Here is a 15,833-nt window from a genome sequence, read left to right as displayed (position 1 = left end):
TTGTTTTAATATTGGATATGCAAGTTGAGGCTGGGGTCCAATTAAACTTAAATTGGAAGTAAATATGTGTGTATATGAGTGTGTATGTGTGTGTATGTGTGTGTGTCTTGGCATAGTTTTAAGTGTGGCCAATTTTTGACAAGTTTATGGACAACAATCTCACAGAAGTGCCTTTTGTAAGTATGAGCAAATCAATCTGAGGGGGCTCTTCTTTTCTGAGAGGGCATTTTTACAAAATTCTTGGATTAGAGGGGGTTCCACACTTGAGCAAAAAGCTCATATGGGCATGTTGAGCTAGGTTTAAGTGTAAGCAATTCTGCTTGGGAGAGGCTCTTCCTTTCTGAGAAATTCCCGAGGGCATTTTTACAAAATTCTTGGATTAGAGGGGGTTCCACACTTGAGCAAAAAGCTCATATGGGCATGTTGAGCTAGGTTTAAGTGTAAGCAATTCTGCTTGAGAGGAGCTCTTCCTTTCTACACTTGTAAGTGGTGCTGGTTATACCACCAAACCCACTACTATTGCTCAAGGGTATTCATCTCATTAATATTAGGAACACCACTATTTGCATTGTTGTTGTTGTCAGATCTCAGAAAATAACAAATGCAGCGCAAAAGGGTAGTAACACACAAGGCTCTTACTACGCCTTTAAATAGTGATTAGCTCAGATAGAATGAATCCAGAAGCAAAATAAAAGTTGTTTAGGTAGTTCCATGGGGGGTGATGTTGAGTTTGCGGGTGAGGGCAGGTATGATGTGGTAAAGGTCAAGTTAGGTTATGCTTGCGGCGGGCTAATAGTCAAGTAAGTATAATGTTGCGGTGGGCCTAGGCATTTATTTGTTTCCTTCTCCAACCAAGAATATACAAACCACTATGTTTTGCAAGACACCAAGACACTTGCGGGGTTCCTTCTTTCGGGAGAATGATGGAGTCACCAGAGTTGGTGATCCGGGATGTTTCATATTGTAAACAATAAACTAGTATGTCTGTATATATTAAATATGTATATTAGTGAATATGTAGAATATGAATGTTTAATTGATGCAAGTCTAAAATTAGCATTGTATTAAAAGTATAGTGTTAGGGTTGAGCCCTATGTTGGGCGCCATTTATGACGAGCTGTCATAAGGCATTCTGGTAACTTGAGTTTCGTGTGTGTTTGCTGGGGTAAAGTAGCCCAACTCACCTCCTAAGACGAGGAACTCTTCTAGTGCAGAGAATTCACGATAGGTGGAATGTCAATGCAGTATAAAAACTTTGTTGCTTTCGTAGTTACGCGAAGAGTCGCTAGATGGCTCTGGCCGGTGTACGTATTTAAATTGTAAATTCCTTTGTTTGATATCCGATTTGCTTGTGGTTTGCTTATGCACAGGGACATTTTGATGTGCCGGCCACTGCACGCATGGGCAATTCGCAGTAATAGCAGAAAATTATAAAATTTACAGCGTTTTGGTCTAGGTGCCATCGTATAGTTGACAGCAAAAAGTTTATCTCAATAAGTATTACAACGAGATTCTTAACGCATACGCATATTTGTTAACGTGTGGTTTCTTAATCAAGTAAATTGTTGATTTGGTAAAGACAATCGTGCTCTGCACAAAAGGATGGGGGAACGAGGACTAAAAGAAGAAGAAATAAAAGAGGGAAATAATTCCGGCGGAATGGACGCTAAACAAACGGCATCGTGAGGAATAAACGGTGACAAAAACCGGCAAATTTCGGCTTGGACGCCTGAGTTGCACCATAACTTTGCTTGGCCTTAAGGCTGAAAACGTTGAGCCAATGTTTGGAATAAGCACGGATCATTGGGAAGGCGAGCTGGACTTGGAATGCGAAAAACTAAGCAAGGTGGAATGAGGAGCGGATTTTGCCTCGTGATATCACAAGTGAGGTAAGCTGCATATGTACTTTTAGTATTGCATGAGCTCATGTTTCAACGCTTGTTGGTAGATCTACCCGTCTGTTAATGTATTTCCAAGCATGCTAGCGTGTGGTCAGTGTGGTTCTCTGGATAACGAACAAATCATTATTTGCACCGCGTGGATGAGCGCGAGGTAAATGGACGCCATTGATGTCTGAAATTTGAATTCTTAACATCTTGAGCGAAACGCGTTTGACATTTGATGTGATATATATAACGTGATAATTTGGCCATGATAAATATTGGACGATATATGTCACAGAATTGTTTGGTTTGATGTATATTTGATATTGTTAATCTCTCGTTGAACACATATACCATATTTTCGCAGATATGTATTGCATGGTGTGCATTTGGTATTGGTAAGTTCTTGAAGGTCACATGACCAAATATGGTAATTTTCACGATCAACGTATTGACAGTTGATTCACATATCATAGTTCATTAAGGAGATACTTGATACTAAAAACAGTATATGCTTCAGTAAGATTGAAATTTTCTGTTCAAGTACTTTCAAATCAGCTGACTGATAATGCTCTCATAAGCATGAAACATGTGTAATTATCCAACTCAATAAATGGGTTCATTGTTTCTTTGTGTTCATATTTGCGTTCTTTAACATTTTCTTTCTTCTGTATTTGATTATTCGTGACAATGTTTAAATGTTTAATTCTTCCTTTTCAGAAGGGGAATTCCGCATGTGTTTGTAAATTGGGTTAGTGTCGTTATTATGGAAAGTGGATGTTGTTATTTGTAAATTAAGTATTTTCTATTTGGAATCTTGAGGTATAGAAATTTCATTCCCAGTGCGCTGCGCGCGTCACCGGCGCTATCAGGCAAATTTTCTTAAAACAAATAAATTCGAACAAATGACATTTAGCACGTCTCAAGATTGTTTGGACTCAGTTGTTGAGTAGTTGCTGCCTAGTTTAAACCAAATAGTTTGAACACATTGTTGTTCAAACATATAAGTTTGAACGAATGTCATGTAGCTCGTCGCAATATCTTCGTTCCTATGTGCAGTAGATGCATGAGACCAACGGCGTTGTGTTTCTCTGCGTGTGCTCTTTTATATTATGCATGTTATTGTATATCGTTCCATTAAAAAAAAATATGACTTTGCTCCAGATGCCCCATTTGTCGATATTTTTCGACCCACCCCATACCTCCGATTTACGAGCCCCATTTGATATTATTGTTTCCCGCAAACCTCACATCGCTACTGTTTCTGGTTTCTTCGCTATTTCAGGTGGTACTTTTAGGTGCCTCACGCGGTATATATATAAACAACGTGTTGAAGCTATTGACGACGCCAAAGAAAAGACAGAAGAGAAACGTGGAGAGTGCAGTGATATTTTACGGGAAGAAGCAGGCACGTATCCAAGGATTCCTTTTGGGGGGAGGCTCAACACCATTTTTTAAAGGGGTATCACAATTGTATGTTTAAGGCCAGTGGTGGCAATTGGGTTCCAAAATGTGGGGGGAGGGGGTGGAGAAGGAGACAAGCATTAAGAGGCCATAGTGTGATAGTGTGGAGGCAAAATAATGGGGAGCAACTATCTCCTAAATCGTCGCCACTGTTTAAGGCTGTCATTTTAATCAGAACGTGAAATCAGGACATTTTCTACCATTCAACTCCTCTGTTTCCATGCATTAACATTGTGTGTGTTTGTCCATTTCTTCTCATCAGGCATCAAAACATCTATGTACCAGAAGTACTTTTACGAAGGTGTTACACATGCACGAAATGCACAATCCACTCGACAACGCGAGATTCAAACTGTGTGCTGGGAACTGGACGCAGACAGTTCACGAATATTTCTCTCTCATTCGAGCCTGAACACCACTAATGTGACTTGTCCTCCCATGTTTGCAGCTCTTATAAAAGCCGAAACCCACTATTGTTCATATTCAGGCCTAAGCACTCGCAAGTGTTCAAAATTGTCTGTTGAGTGTGTGTCGAACCCAGTAGCCTTAAAAAAGTTTTTTTTATGCCATGAAATTCTCGGACTGCATACACAAAATTTGGTCCTGGCACAACCAAATCATCACTCAAAACTTTGATTTTCAGTTGATCTGTGCAGCTTATTTCCTTTTTAGTAAATCGCTCCAATGCCCAGCCCAATACTGCCGAAATATTCACTTTAGAGAGAGAGAGAGAGAGAGACCTTCGATCTCTTCGTCTTTCGACCCGAACTACTCGTAGCACTACTCGAAGTTCCGCTGTCGTCAATGTCTTTAGCTTTGGGGCCGAACTGGAACTAGTAGTAGACTTCGTTACTTTACGATATTTAGTCCATTCCATTTTCGAATCTAACTAACTAACTAACTCTCTAGCCTTCTTAAACCCGAAGGTTCATGGCTGCAGCAACACAGGCCTTCCATCTGTCCCTATCTTGAGCAAGTTCTATATACTCTTTCCCATCCCTACCGATTTCCTTTAGGTCCATCTCAACGTTGTCCCTCCATCTTCGTCTTGGCCTTCCTACAGGTCTCTTACCATCTGGTTTCCCAACAAGAATCCTGTAAACTCCTCTTTCCTCTCCCATTCGTGCCACATGGCCTGCCCACCTAAGTCTTCTTGATTTAATTATTCTAATAATATCTGGACATGAATACAAATTATGTAGTTCTAAATTATGTAACCTTCTCCACTCACCTGTCTCCTCATCCCTTTTAGGTCCAAAGATTTTCCTAAGGATCTTATTTTCAAATACTCTCAATTTATGTTCCTCTTTCAATGTAAGGGACCAAGTTTCACACCCATATAATACTACAGGCAAAATTACTGTTTTGTATATTTTAACTTTTAGTTTCTTAGATATTAAACGAGAAGACAAAAGTTTATGAAGAGAGAAGTAACATGCATTTCCTGAATTAAGCCTACTTTTTATTTCCTCTTTAATATAATTTTCATTTGTTAATATTACTCCTAAGTATTTGAATTTGGAAACTGGTTCAAACGAGTTGTTATCAATAATTAGATTTTGATTATTACCTAACACTTGGTTTCGGCCTGTAAGCATATATTTAGTTTTCTCTTTGTTAACTTCCAAACCTATTTCTTTAGCAGTTTTGAAAAATATTTTAGCATTATTCTTAATTGTATTCACATCATCCCCCAGTAAGTCTACATCATCTGCATATGCTAACAACTGAGTCACACCATTTAATTTTAGTCCTTCTTTAGTTTCTCTTACCTTTCTTACAGCATATTCTAAGGCAAAATTAAAGAGCAATGGAGATAATGCATCTCCTTGTTTTAACCCATCATGAATTTTCGAATCACTAGAACTTATAAAGCAACCAATGGACACTGACTGATCACTAATCGACTGTATGAATTGTCACACTTACCTCTGAAGTCTGAACCTATTCTGTTGTACAGATCAACCGGGAAAGTGAAGCCACGTATTAATATCCTCATTATATTCTAGAACGTTCCGCAGATAAAACGATTCGTAAATATTACCAGTAGTTCGACTCCTTCTCTTTTTCAAGAACGTTTCCTCTCGCGCTTTCCAGAGATTAAAAAATTACAATGAATCCGAATCGCCCTACGTGTGGCGCTACCTTTGTTGTGCAGCTTGCAAATGCTGACAAGTCTCTACATAGAGTTCAAGTTCGCTACAACAACACCGAAAGCGTAAGAAAAGTTTACGTGCAATATTATCAACAACAGGGTTATAGAACATTCTCCGTCTAGCCTTGATAAGTATTTCTCTCCTAAAATTATCGTCACATTATTCAAGAAGACAACAACCTAATTTTATCTAGTGTAAAATGAAAAATTTCCTGGGGGGGCTGAGTTACGATCCCCACCTTGGATACGCGCTATAAACAATAACAGGGTTATAGAACATTCTCCGTCTTGCCTCGATAATAATTTATCTCCTTAAATTATCGTCACTATTGAAGAAGACAAAAACCTAATTTTATCTCGTGTAAGTTGAAACATTTCCTGGGGGAGGGGGCTCGAAACACCTGATGCCCACGTTCGATATTAACAATAACAGGGTTATAGAACATTCTCCGTCTTGTCTCGACAATTATTCCTCTCCTTAAATTATCGTCACATTGTTCAAGAAGTCACAAACCTAATTTTATCAGTGTAAACTAAAAAATTTCCTTGGGCAGCGGGGGCCCTCGAGCCACCTGATCTTTACCTTGGATACGCACTATTAACAATAACAGACTTATAGAACATTCTCCGTCTTGCCTAGATAATTATCTCTCAAATTATCACCATACGTATTATTCAAGAAGCCAAAAACCTAATTTAATCTAGCGTAAACTGAAAATTTTCTAAAGGGGGGTTTGAGTCCCCTGATTCCCACCTTGGATACGAGCTGTTACCAATAACAGGGTTATGGAATATTCTCCGTCTTGTCTCGATAATTATTTATCTCCTTAAATTAACGTCACATTATTTTATTTGACACCACAAGAAACAAAAAAATATCATTTTATCTAGTGTAAACCGCAAAATTTTGGGAGGGCTCGAGCCCCCTAAACCCCCTCCTTGGAAACGTGCCTGGGAAGCAGTCACGTTTATTACACCATTACATTTATATACAATATTAAGAAGTTCTGCTTTTAGATCTCGCACAATGCCTTTTTCACAAAAATGGGCAATACCGCATTTTTTATATCAGTCAAGCTGTGATATTTTATATTTATTCCGTTAGTTTTCTGATAATAGTTTTCACAGCTTTCCATAGCATTTAGGCATGATTTCAGTTGACAAGAACAAAATAATCTTATTTCAAAACATAGAGCAAAAAGAAATCTAACGCGCTTAACCCTTTGCCTGCCAATGTTCCCAATTGGGAACATGAACTAATTTTCAATTTCAACTATACTGAAACAAAATTTTTCATAGTTTTCTTGTTTGATCTATTAATTTAGGGTGTATATTTACTATTAACAACATTTAATTAATATTTTCATTATTATCGTCTGGATAGTATACTATGAAATTACACCAAAATGTTTAAAATTGCATTCATAATATTATATATCTTTTATTTACATCCAAATAAATTACTTTTTTCTTCTTTGTACAATATCGGGCAGAACATAATGCTAGTATTACATGAAATGCATTAGAATGGGGTTTTCATTGATTTCTATTAGTCTGGACCTAAGTTTATTATCATGTTCCCAAATGGGAACATTGGCGTTTTCCATGAACAATGGTTACAGACAAAAAATAACACGCACAAAAAACTGAAGAGAAATTTTCCTCTCTCACAGTTGTTTTTAGTGTGTAGACGAGCCTTTGTTCTCAATTTTGTATTTGTTCTTTTTGTGTCTTCTTTATGTTTCTCTCTTTCTTCTTTGTTTGTTATTGTACAAACATTTAGTAGGTAGAATGTATTTAGTATGTATATGTATCCATCAGGGTTAGGTGGTAGAACAGCCGCAGGCTGAACCTCGCCCTTTAATAAAGGAAAATTGAATTGAATTGAATTGAAGATTGTTTTGTAACTTGGTCAACAATGGAAATAGAATCATGCTTATTGTTGGCTACAAGTACATTTGAAATAATTGTTTTTACATTGTGTGTATAACAAAGATCCCGGCGTGTTTTATGCCACGTTCTGTTAGCTGCTTCTGTTGATTCATGCCATCTCGTTGTTATAAAATCCAGTCTTTCAACAACATTTGTACGAACAACATGGCATCGAATCGTTTCCTAACATTGGAAGCAGCTTTTCAGTATTTGAATGAAATTTTAGATGACGATACTGAAGACATTGGAGATGTAGTGGATATTTGTCAGTTGCGTCCAGAAGAAACTGCAGATCTTACCGATGAGGAAAAAATTTATGACAACGTTTTGGAAGAAGTGGTTCCTTCAGATGTGTGTGGTGAATTGGTTGTCACAACTAACGTGGAACAATCTACTCCGGAGTCTCTTCAGCCAACCACATCAAGAAAGGCTAAAGGGACATCAAGTAAACAGGTAGGACATCCTTCATGGAAGAAGTCTACGGTTATAGAAAACAATTCGCTCCATTGAGATGGTTCATTTCAGTGCTTATTCGACCAACACCCAGAATTACTGCCACTGGAATCTGAAGTTGTTTCATAAAATTTTACCAGAGACATACCTCGAGCATCTCTCTTCACTGACGTGCCTATATGCAGCTCAAAAGGGCAAATTTGTGTCGTTCACCAAACATGACATAGCTCAGTTCTTTGGTTTGGTTCTAATCAGTGGTTATCACAATGTTCCAAGAGAAGATATGTATTGGTCAACAGCAGAAGATGTGACTGTACCAATTGTCTTAACTGCGATGCCCAGGCAGAAGTTTCGGGATATAAAGAAATATTTCCACGTTATGGACAATACTCAATTGAAACAAGGTGATAAACTTGGAAAAATGTCACCATTATATGATGAGCTAAACAACAATCTTCAGCAATATGGAATTTTTCATAAACAACTCAGCATCGACGAATCAATGGTTCCCTATTATGAGCATCATTCTTGCAAGATGTTCATAAATGGAAAACTAATTCGTTTCGGATTCAAAATCTGGACTCTTAGTTCAAGTGATGGATATCCTTGTGTTATGAAAATCTATCAAGGAAAAGAAGAAGATGAATCTAACTCTCCACTTGGGACTAGAGTGGTGACAGCCTTATTGAATGTTGCCACTAATCCTCTGCAAGTTGAAGTTTCCTTTGATAATTTCTTTACCTCATACACATTGCTGAAAGAGCTATGAGGAAAACTCATGATCATTTTCTGATTGAAGCAGGACAAGGAAGGTGTGCATTTTGCCAAAAAAAAATGCTCCCCTACAATGTCGCGAGTGTGCAAGAAATATGCATTTACACTGCTTCCCAGCTTTCCATGGCTTATCACCAGTTTAGGACATTCTGTGTGTGTCTATTTTTGGAAAATTTCAAGTTTCATTTTACGATTTAAATGAATGGATTTTATTTTCTACTAGCTACAGTTACCTTCCGATGAACGTACCATCAGAATAAAAATACGCACTTTCATTAAATTTTTAGAAAATAGTGTACATTTTACAATTCTCATTAGGCTACGTTTTCAACAAATACATCGTATGGCTACAGAATACGTGTCTTGCTTTCAAAATACCAGCAGAAGACAAGTGTTGTTAGGTCACTTCCGCCAAGTCAACCAATCAGGAGCAAGAATTGTTCCTCCTATGCTGAACTGAGTGGGATGCACAAATATGCGATCTGCACCAGGGGGTGCTCGTTCGGCGGCGCAGATCGTATGTGCAGTTGTCCGTGGATGCATGACGTCATCATCGAAACACTCGGCACGGAAAAGGCTGGTTACTTATGCAAATATTGAGATATTTGACAACCAATATCTTCTAAAATATAGTAGCAGTGGAAAAGTTACACCTTTTTTCTGTTAAGATTCATCCTTTCTAATCAATTTATCACAAAGTTGATTCAAATGTGTAAAATGGTTTTGAAGAAAATCGTGTTACGAAGGAACCCCTGTTTTGTTCTCTCCAGGCTTCCAATGTAAGGGAGTTTTAACTTAACCTTTTACATGCCGAATTGTCTCTGGATTTGAAATTAATGAGTTTATCAGAGTAGTTGTATTTACAATATAATGAGCGCACTTATAGCGTAGAAAAGAAGAGGTTATTTGATTGAACAGCCCGATTTGCCTATACTTAAAACAATGCCAAGAGGGGCTTATACCCCAATTCTTCAAGTGTGATATGCTCTTATTTTTAAGAATTCTGAATTCTAGTGTAGAAAAAGAAGAAGCCTCTCAGACAGATTTGCTTACACTTAAAACTATGCTAAGTTCCTATATCATCTTATTGTTTATAGTGTGTTTTTCTGTCAAAATCCCAGGAATCTTGAATTGATATAAAGCTCATAGCTATTGGGTTCTGAGACCCAGTAGAGTGTGGTGCATAGCTCCATGGTTTTTATTGGCTTGTAATCAGGAGGTTCGGGTTTGAATCCTCATAAAATGTGAAGCCTCCCCTGATGGGAAAATGTTAATATTGTTGTCTTGTAAACAAGAGGCTCGGGTTTGAGTCCTGATAAAATGTGTAATATTGAAATACATGTGGCAAAATAATATCTCCACACGTGAGATTTTGAGAATAATTATTGCTAGTTGATATACAACTCATAGCTCACAGATCTGAAACCTGCTAAAAAGTGTTATAAACAGCATAAAAAGAGCAAAATTATTTTATATTGGGAATCCCCCGAGCCTAGTTATTGCTGTTGTTTGGGTATAAAAGCACCAGCTCAGCTATTAACTGTTGTTATAATTGTTTTGACATATTGTCCGTAGCTCTGTTTTTTTGGACCAGGAAATTTTATATAAATAAACAACAAAAATGCCAAAACAAAAATATTGCAATCAGTGTAATAAAAATATATCTAGTTCTAATTGGGCTAGGCATTGCCGTATTTGTGACCGTAAGAAATGCAGAAAAGCTACTAAATTGTGTCCAAGATGCCATAAAATATTAAGCAAGGCATATTACAAATGGCATAAGTGTAATTCTTATGTACAGTCATCAACATTGCCCTCACAACCATCTACATCTGGTCTGAAAAGGAAGCATGAAGCACCTGTTAATGCTGGACCGGCAAAGCAGCCACGCTATGCACCCATCCATAGCAGTTTTAATGGCCAATTAAGGGATTATCGGTTTGTATCAGAGCCAAGATGTGGTATTAAGAATTTTTTGAACAGTGTAAATCCTGATGTGCAGGCAATTCTAAATGCACAAAATGGCTCTTATAAGCTGTCCCTCAAATTGTTTACACAATATAAGAAACCAAACGGCACAAAATTTACACAGCCCCACATAACAGAAATTGTACCTGTATATTCAAATGCAAATTCAGACAAAATAATAAGCAGTTTGATAGATCAATTGAATATTAAACACTCTGAATTTGCGGCAAAAGAGTCTGGATGGAGCCTATGCGGTTCTCCACACAAGCTATATGTTAATATTTCTGAATTCAGCCCGTTATAAGGATCTACATATTTGCCATTACCTGCCAATATTAAAAACAAACAAGCCGTGGTTAATATAAAAAATAATGATGAGAAATGCTTTTTGTGGTGTATTTTAGCTGCTTTGTATCCAGTTTTAAGGGATCCTCAGAGAATAACTTACTATAAACAATATGAACACAATTTTGATGAAGCAATGGAGGGTTTAGAATATCCAATGTCTGTTCAGAATATTGATAAATTTGAAAAAAAGGCCAGGGATATCAATGATAAACAATTATCTATTAATGTATTTACTTGTTCTACTGGCCGTGGCAATTGCTTGATAGCACCTCTCAGAATCAGTACATTTGATGATGATTCTGCTGTTCCGATTGATCTGCTCTTAATTGAAGGGGATGGCACATATCATTACACTCTGATACATAATCTTGAAGCTTTAGTGAGAACACAACTAGACAAATCCAATACAATATTCAAGTTGTGCAGAAGAAGTTTAACTGTATTTGATGGTCAAAAAATGGTGAATGGGGTTCGGGAAGTGAATGCAGAAATTGCTAAAAACAAGTTAATTGAGCATCTGAAATACTGTGGCAACTATAAACCTGTTCATATGGTGATGCCCAATCCAAGAGAAAATGCAAAATTCAAAAAGTTTGAAGCCTTGTTGGAACACCCAGCATATATAGTCTGTGATTTTGAATCAAATCTCAAACCTCTTGCATTCTGTAGCCCAGATCCTGAAGAATCTTCAATTACACCATACCAGCTACATGAACCTTCCAGCTTTTATTATGTGATTGTACAGGATGGTGTTGTTAGTAAAAAAAAATTCATACATGGGACCAGATGCCATCAAAAAATTTGCACATAGAATAGAAAATGAGTGCTATGACATAGCATCTAATATATTATTAAAATCAAAACCTATGTTGCCTTTAACAGAGAAACAGATTGAAGATTTCAACAATGCAGAAAAATGCCCGGTATGTGATTCTGAATTTTCAGATACAAAAATCAAGGTGAAACACCATTCTCATACAGATGGTAAATTCAAAATGGCCCTGTGCAATAGCTGTAATATTAAGATCCAGAGACCAAAATTTGTCCCTATATTTTGCCATGGAGCATCCAATTATGATTTTCATCATCTGATCAGATATGAGGGGTTTGACAAGCAGAATTTAAATATTTTAGCTGAAAATGATGAGAAATATATTGCTATTAGCAAAATAATTAAAGTTAATGGTGTTCCTATTCACATAAGATTTCTTGATTCTTACAGAATTTTATCGGCTAGCCTGGCTACACTGGCCACTCAATTATCTGATGATCAATTCAAAATCACATGTGCTTTGTTTCCAAATCAGGACCTAAAATTAATTAGGCGGAAGGGTGTATATCCATATGACTATGTTACAGATTTTTCTAAATTTGATGAGTGTTCTCTGCCACCACAACAAGAGTTTTACAGCAAAATCAGAGGATCTGGAATGATGATTATCACCATGCCCAATTGATGTGGAACAATTTAAAATGCCAGACATTTGGTGATTATCACAAGGCATATTTGAAACTTGATGTGACCCTCTTAGCTGATATACTTCAGGCATTCAGAAAATCTTCCATGCAAAATTATGAACTGGATCCAATATATTTTTACAGTGCCCCGGGCCTAGCATGGTCTGCAATGTTTTTAAACACTAAAATGCAATTGGATCTGATCCAAGATCAAGATATGTACTTGTTTATGGAGCAATGTATAAGAGGGGGCATGGTGCAATGCTCTCAGAGATATGCCAGAGCAAATAACAAATATATTCCTGATTATGATCCAGCACTGAAATCAAATTATATACTGTATGTGGATGCAAACAGCCTGTATGGTTATGCCATGATGGATAAACTGCCATATGCAGGGCTTGAATGGGTTGAAGATTTCAATATTGAAGATCTTAAGGATTTTAATGACAGTAACTATGGCCTGTTCTTAGAGGTTGATCTGACAATTCCAGATAATTTACACAACAAATTTTCTGATCTGCCCCCAATTCCCGAGGTTCAGTACTCACCTGGCTCTAAACAGAAGAAGCTCATGATAACTCTGGAGCCAAAACAGGGTTATGTCATATATTACAAAAACCTCCAGTTCCTGATGAAACATGGTGTTCAAGTGACCAAACTTGGCATAGTTTTGATGTTCAGGCACTTAAAATGGTTGAAGCCATATATTAATACAAACACAGAGCTTCGAACATCTGCAAAAAGCCAATTTGATAAGGCCTTGTTTAAATTGATGGTCAATTCTGTGTATGGCAAAACTATTGAAAATGTCAGAAAACATACCGATGTTAAAATAATTACTGACCCAGCCTGAGCAAAAAATTGGTTGCAAAGCCTAATTTCAATTATAGAAGAATTTATGATGAAAATATGGCACTTTTCAACATGAAAAAAACAAAAATTAAGTTTGATAAACCTATTTATGTAGGGGCTGTGATATTGGAATTGGCCAAATTACACATGTTCAAATTGTATTATGATGTGTTGAAACCTTTTTATGGTGATTGTGTAAAATTGATGTACATGGACACTGATAGTTTTGTTCTTGATATTAAAACAGAAGATGTTTATAAAGATATGTCACAGCCTGAATTGCTTGAATATTTTGATACCAGTGAACATACAAGAATTCAACCCCACAACAAAAAGGTGCCTGGCAAGTTAAAAGATGAGACACTTGGTGATGTTATTGTGGCATTTGCTGGGTTAAGGGCCAAGATGTACAGTTTTGAAACATGTAGTGGTGTTGTTGCCAAAAAAGCCAAGGGCATTGGCAGAGTAACTGTTAACAAAGAGCTTGAATTTGAAGATTACAAAAATTGCCTCAAATCATGTAGCACAATCAAAACATCAGAATCCAGAATTCAGAGTGAAGATCACTTATTGACTACAAATATTGTAAGAAAAGTGGCTCTGGACCCACATGATGATAAGAGATGCATTTTATCATGTGGCATACATACTTTACCGTGGGGTCATTGTGATTTGAAAAATGGCAATCAATGCCCAAACACAGAGCATGATTTGAAATAAATAAACATGCCTATGAACTTATTTGGGTTCAAAATCAGGCTATTATGGAGCTGCCAACACCACAACCCTCTTCTGATATGATATCTAAACTAAGTGCTTTGTTAATTATTCATCTGAACAGCATACTTACAGATGTTGATGATGAAACAGGCAAAACATTGTACATATTTAACAATAATTTAAATCATTACCAATTACCTGTAGGTGGACAATTACAATTTATTACAACTCCTGAGGGTGATGTTAAAATTTCAGTAGGGAGAAATATTTATAGAATTAAGCACTCAAACATGATTTCTGGCACTGTTTATACTGTTTCTGCTGGTGACTGCTTATATATTGAAGTCCCTGGATCCTATGACAAGCTTATACCCTTTTTTATAGAATTAAGAATCAGATATTCAATAATAAATAACTACTAAAACAAAAATGCCTAATGATATTTTTGGCCATACAAGGCATGAAGATCACAGTGATGAGATTCTGATGCTTGATGTCAGAGTCAAGAAATTAAGAAGTGATTTACAAGCTTTACAAACCACACTCAATGCCAGTCTTCAATTAGAAATTACAAATTTACAATCACAATGCATGGACCCTCTTCTTAAAATTGATTCTGAACTCAAATTATTGCTTCAGAAATATACTGATTTGGCCACATTGGATAATTTTCAAAGTTTAGAAGAAGCTGTAGCAGCTCTTCAAGCCAAATTTAAGACCCAGGCTAACAACTCTGAGCAATTGAAACAACAATTAGAAGAACAGATAAATAATGTCCAGACACAGCTCCAAACAATTATCAAAAGCATAAAATCACAAGAAGATTTTGATCTAGTGATTTCCACTCTAAAAGAACAGATTCAGTCACTGGAGATACCAAATCTGGATCCTCTGAACAATGCCATAGCCGAGGTTAAAGAAAAAATTGAGACACTTGAAAATTTTATGAACAATTTGCCATCTTCTGATGCTTTGAATGCAATAACTCGGAGTGTAGCAAATATTAAGCTGCAACTTGAAACATATGAAGATTTTGGAAAAATTCAAAGTTCCATAACCCATCTTGAAGGTACAATAGCAGCAGTGCAAAGTGATTTGGCAAATGTACTAGAATCCCGATTGCCTGGGATTGTAGATACCCTTGTTAGTGTCCAGCAACAAATCACAAAGCTTGAAAACCTCAACACTGAATCTGAGCTATCTCATTTTCATCAATTGATTGATGATATCCAAACAAAGCTTGAAATTTTACAACAATCAACACCCACTGAGGCAGATATAGCCCTGCTCCAAAATGCTATGCAAAATGTGGCTGATGCTTCTGAATTAAACAATGTAAAATTGGCACTTGAATTTTTGCAAAATACTGTATCAAATCTGCCTACATCACAGGAACTTAAAAATATTAAGAGAGCAGTGAATCGCATATTGAAATCACAAGATATCAAGAATATCCAGGCAGAGATCAAACATCTCACTCAGACAGTGGCCACTCTTCCAACCAATCAACATATTAATGAACTGCATGCCCTGTTTGAGGATATCAGAAGACAGGTCCATGATCTTACTGCTCAAAATTCAAAATTGGCAATTGTTGAAAATTTGCAACAAATTGTAGCTAATATCAAGCAACAGCTAGGGACCATGGAATCCAATCAAGCAAATGCTCTGTCTGTTTTTGCCACCCAGCTACAAGAAATTGTGCAACAATACAAGAAACTTGCTGTGGACATAAGAATCAAGCCGGGGCACGATGAGATTGTTAGGACCATCAATGAGCATCTTGAATCTGTAACAAGTAGATTGCTCACAGCAGAAAAAGA

Source organism: Lepisma saccharinum, chromosome 29 (assembly GCF_977018435.1).
Source record: "Lepisma saccharinum chromosome 29, izLepSacc3.1, whole genome shotgun sequence".
Lineage (NCBI taxonomy): Eukaryota > Metazoa > Arthropoda > Insecta > Zygentoma > Lepismatidae > Lepisma > Lepisma saccharinum.
The sequence above is the reverse complement of the archived record's forward strand: the minus strand, read 5'-3'. Positions refer to the sequence as shown.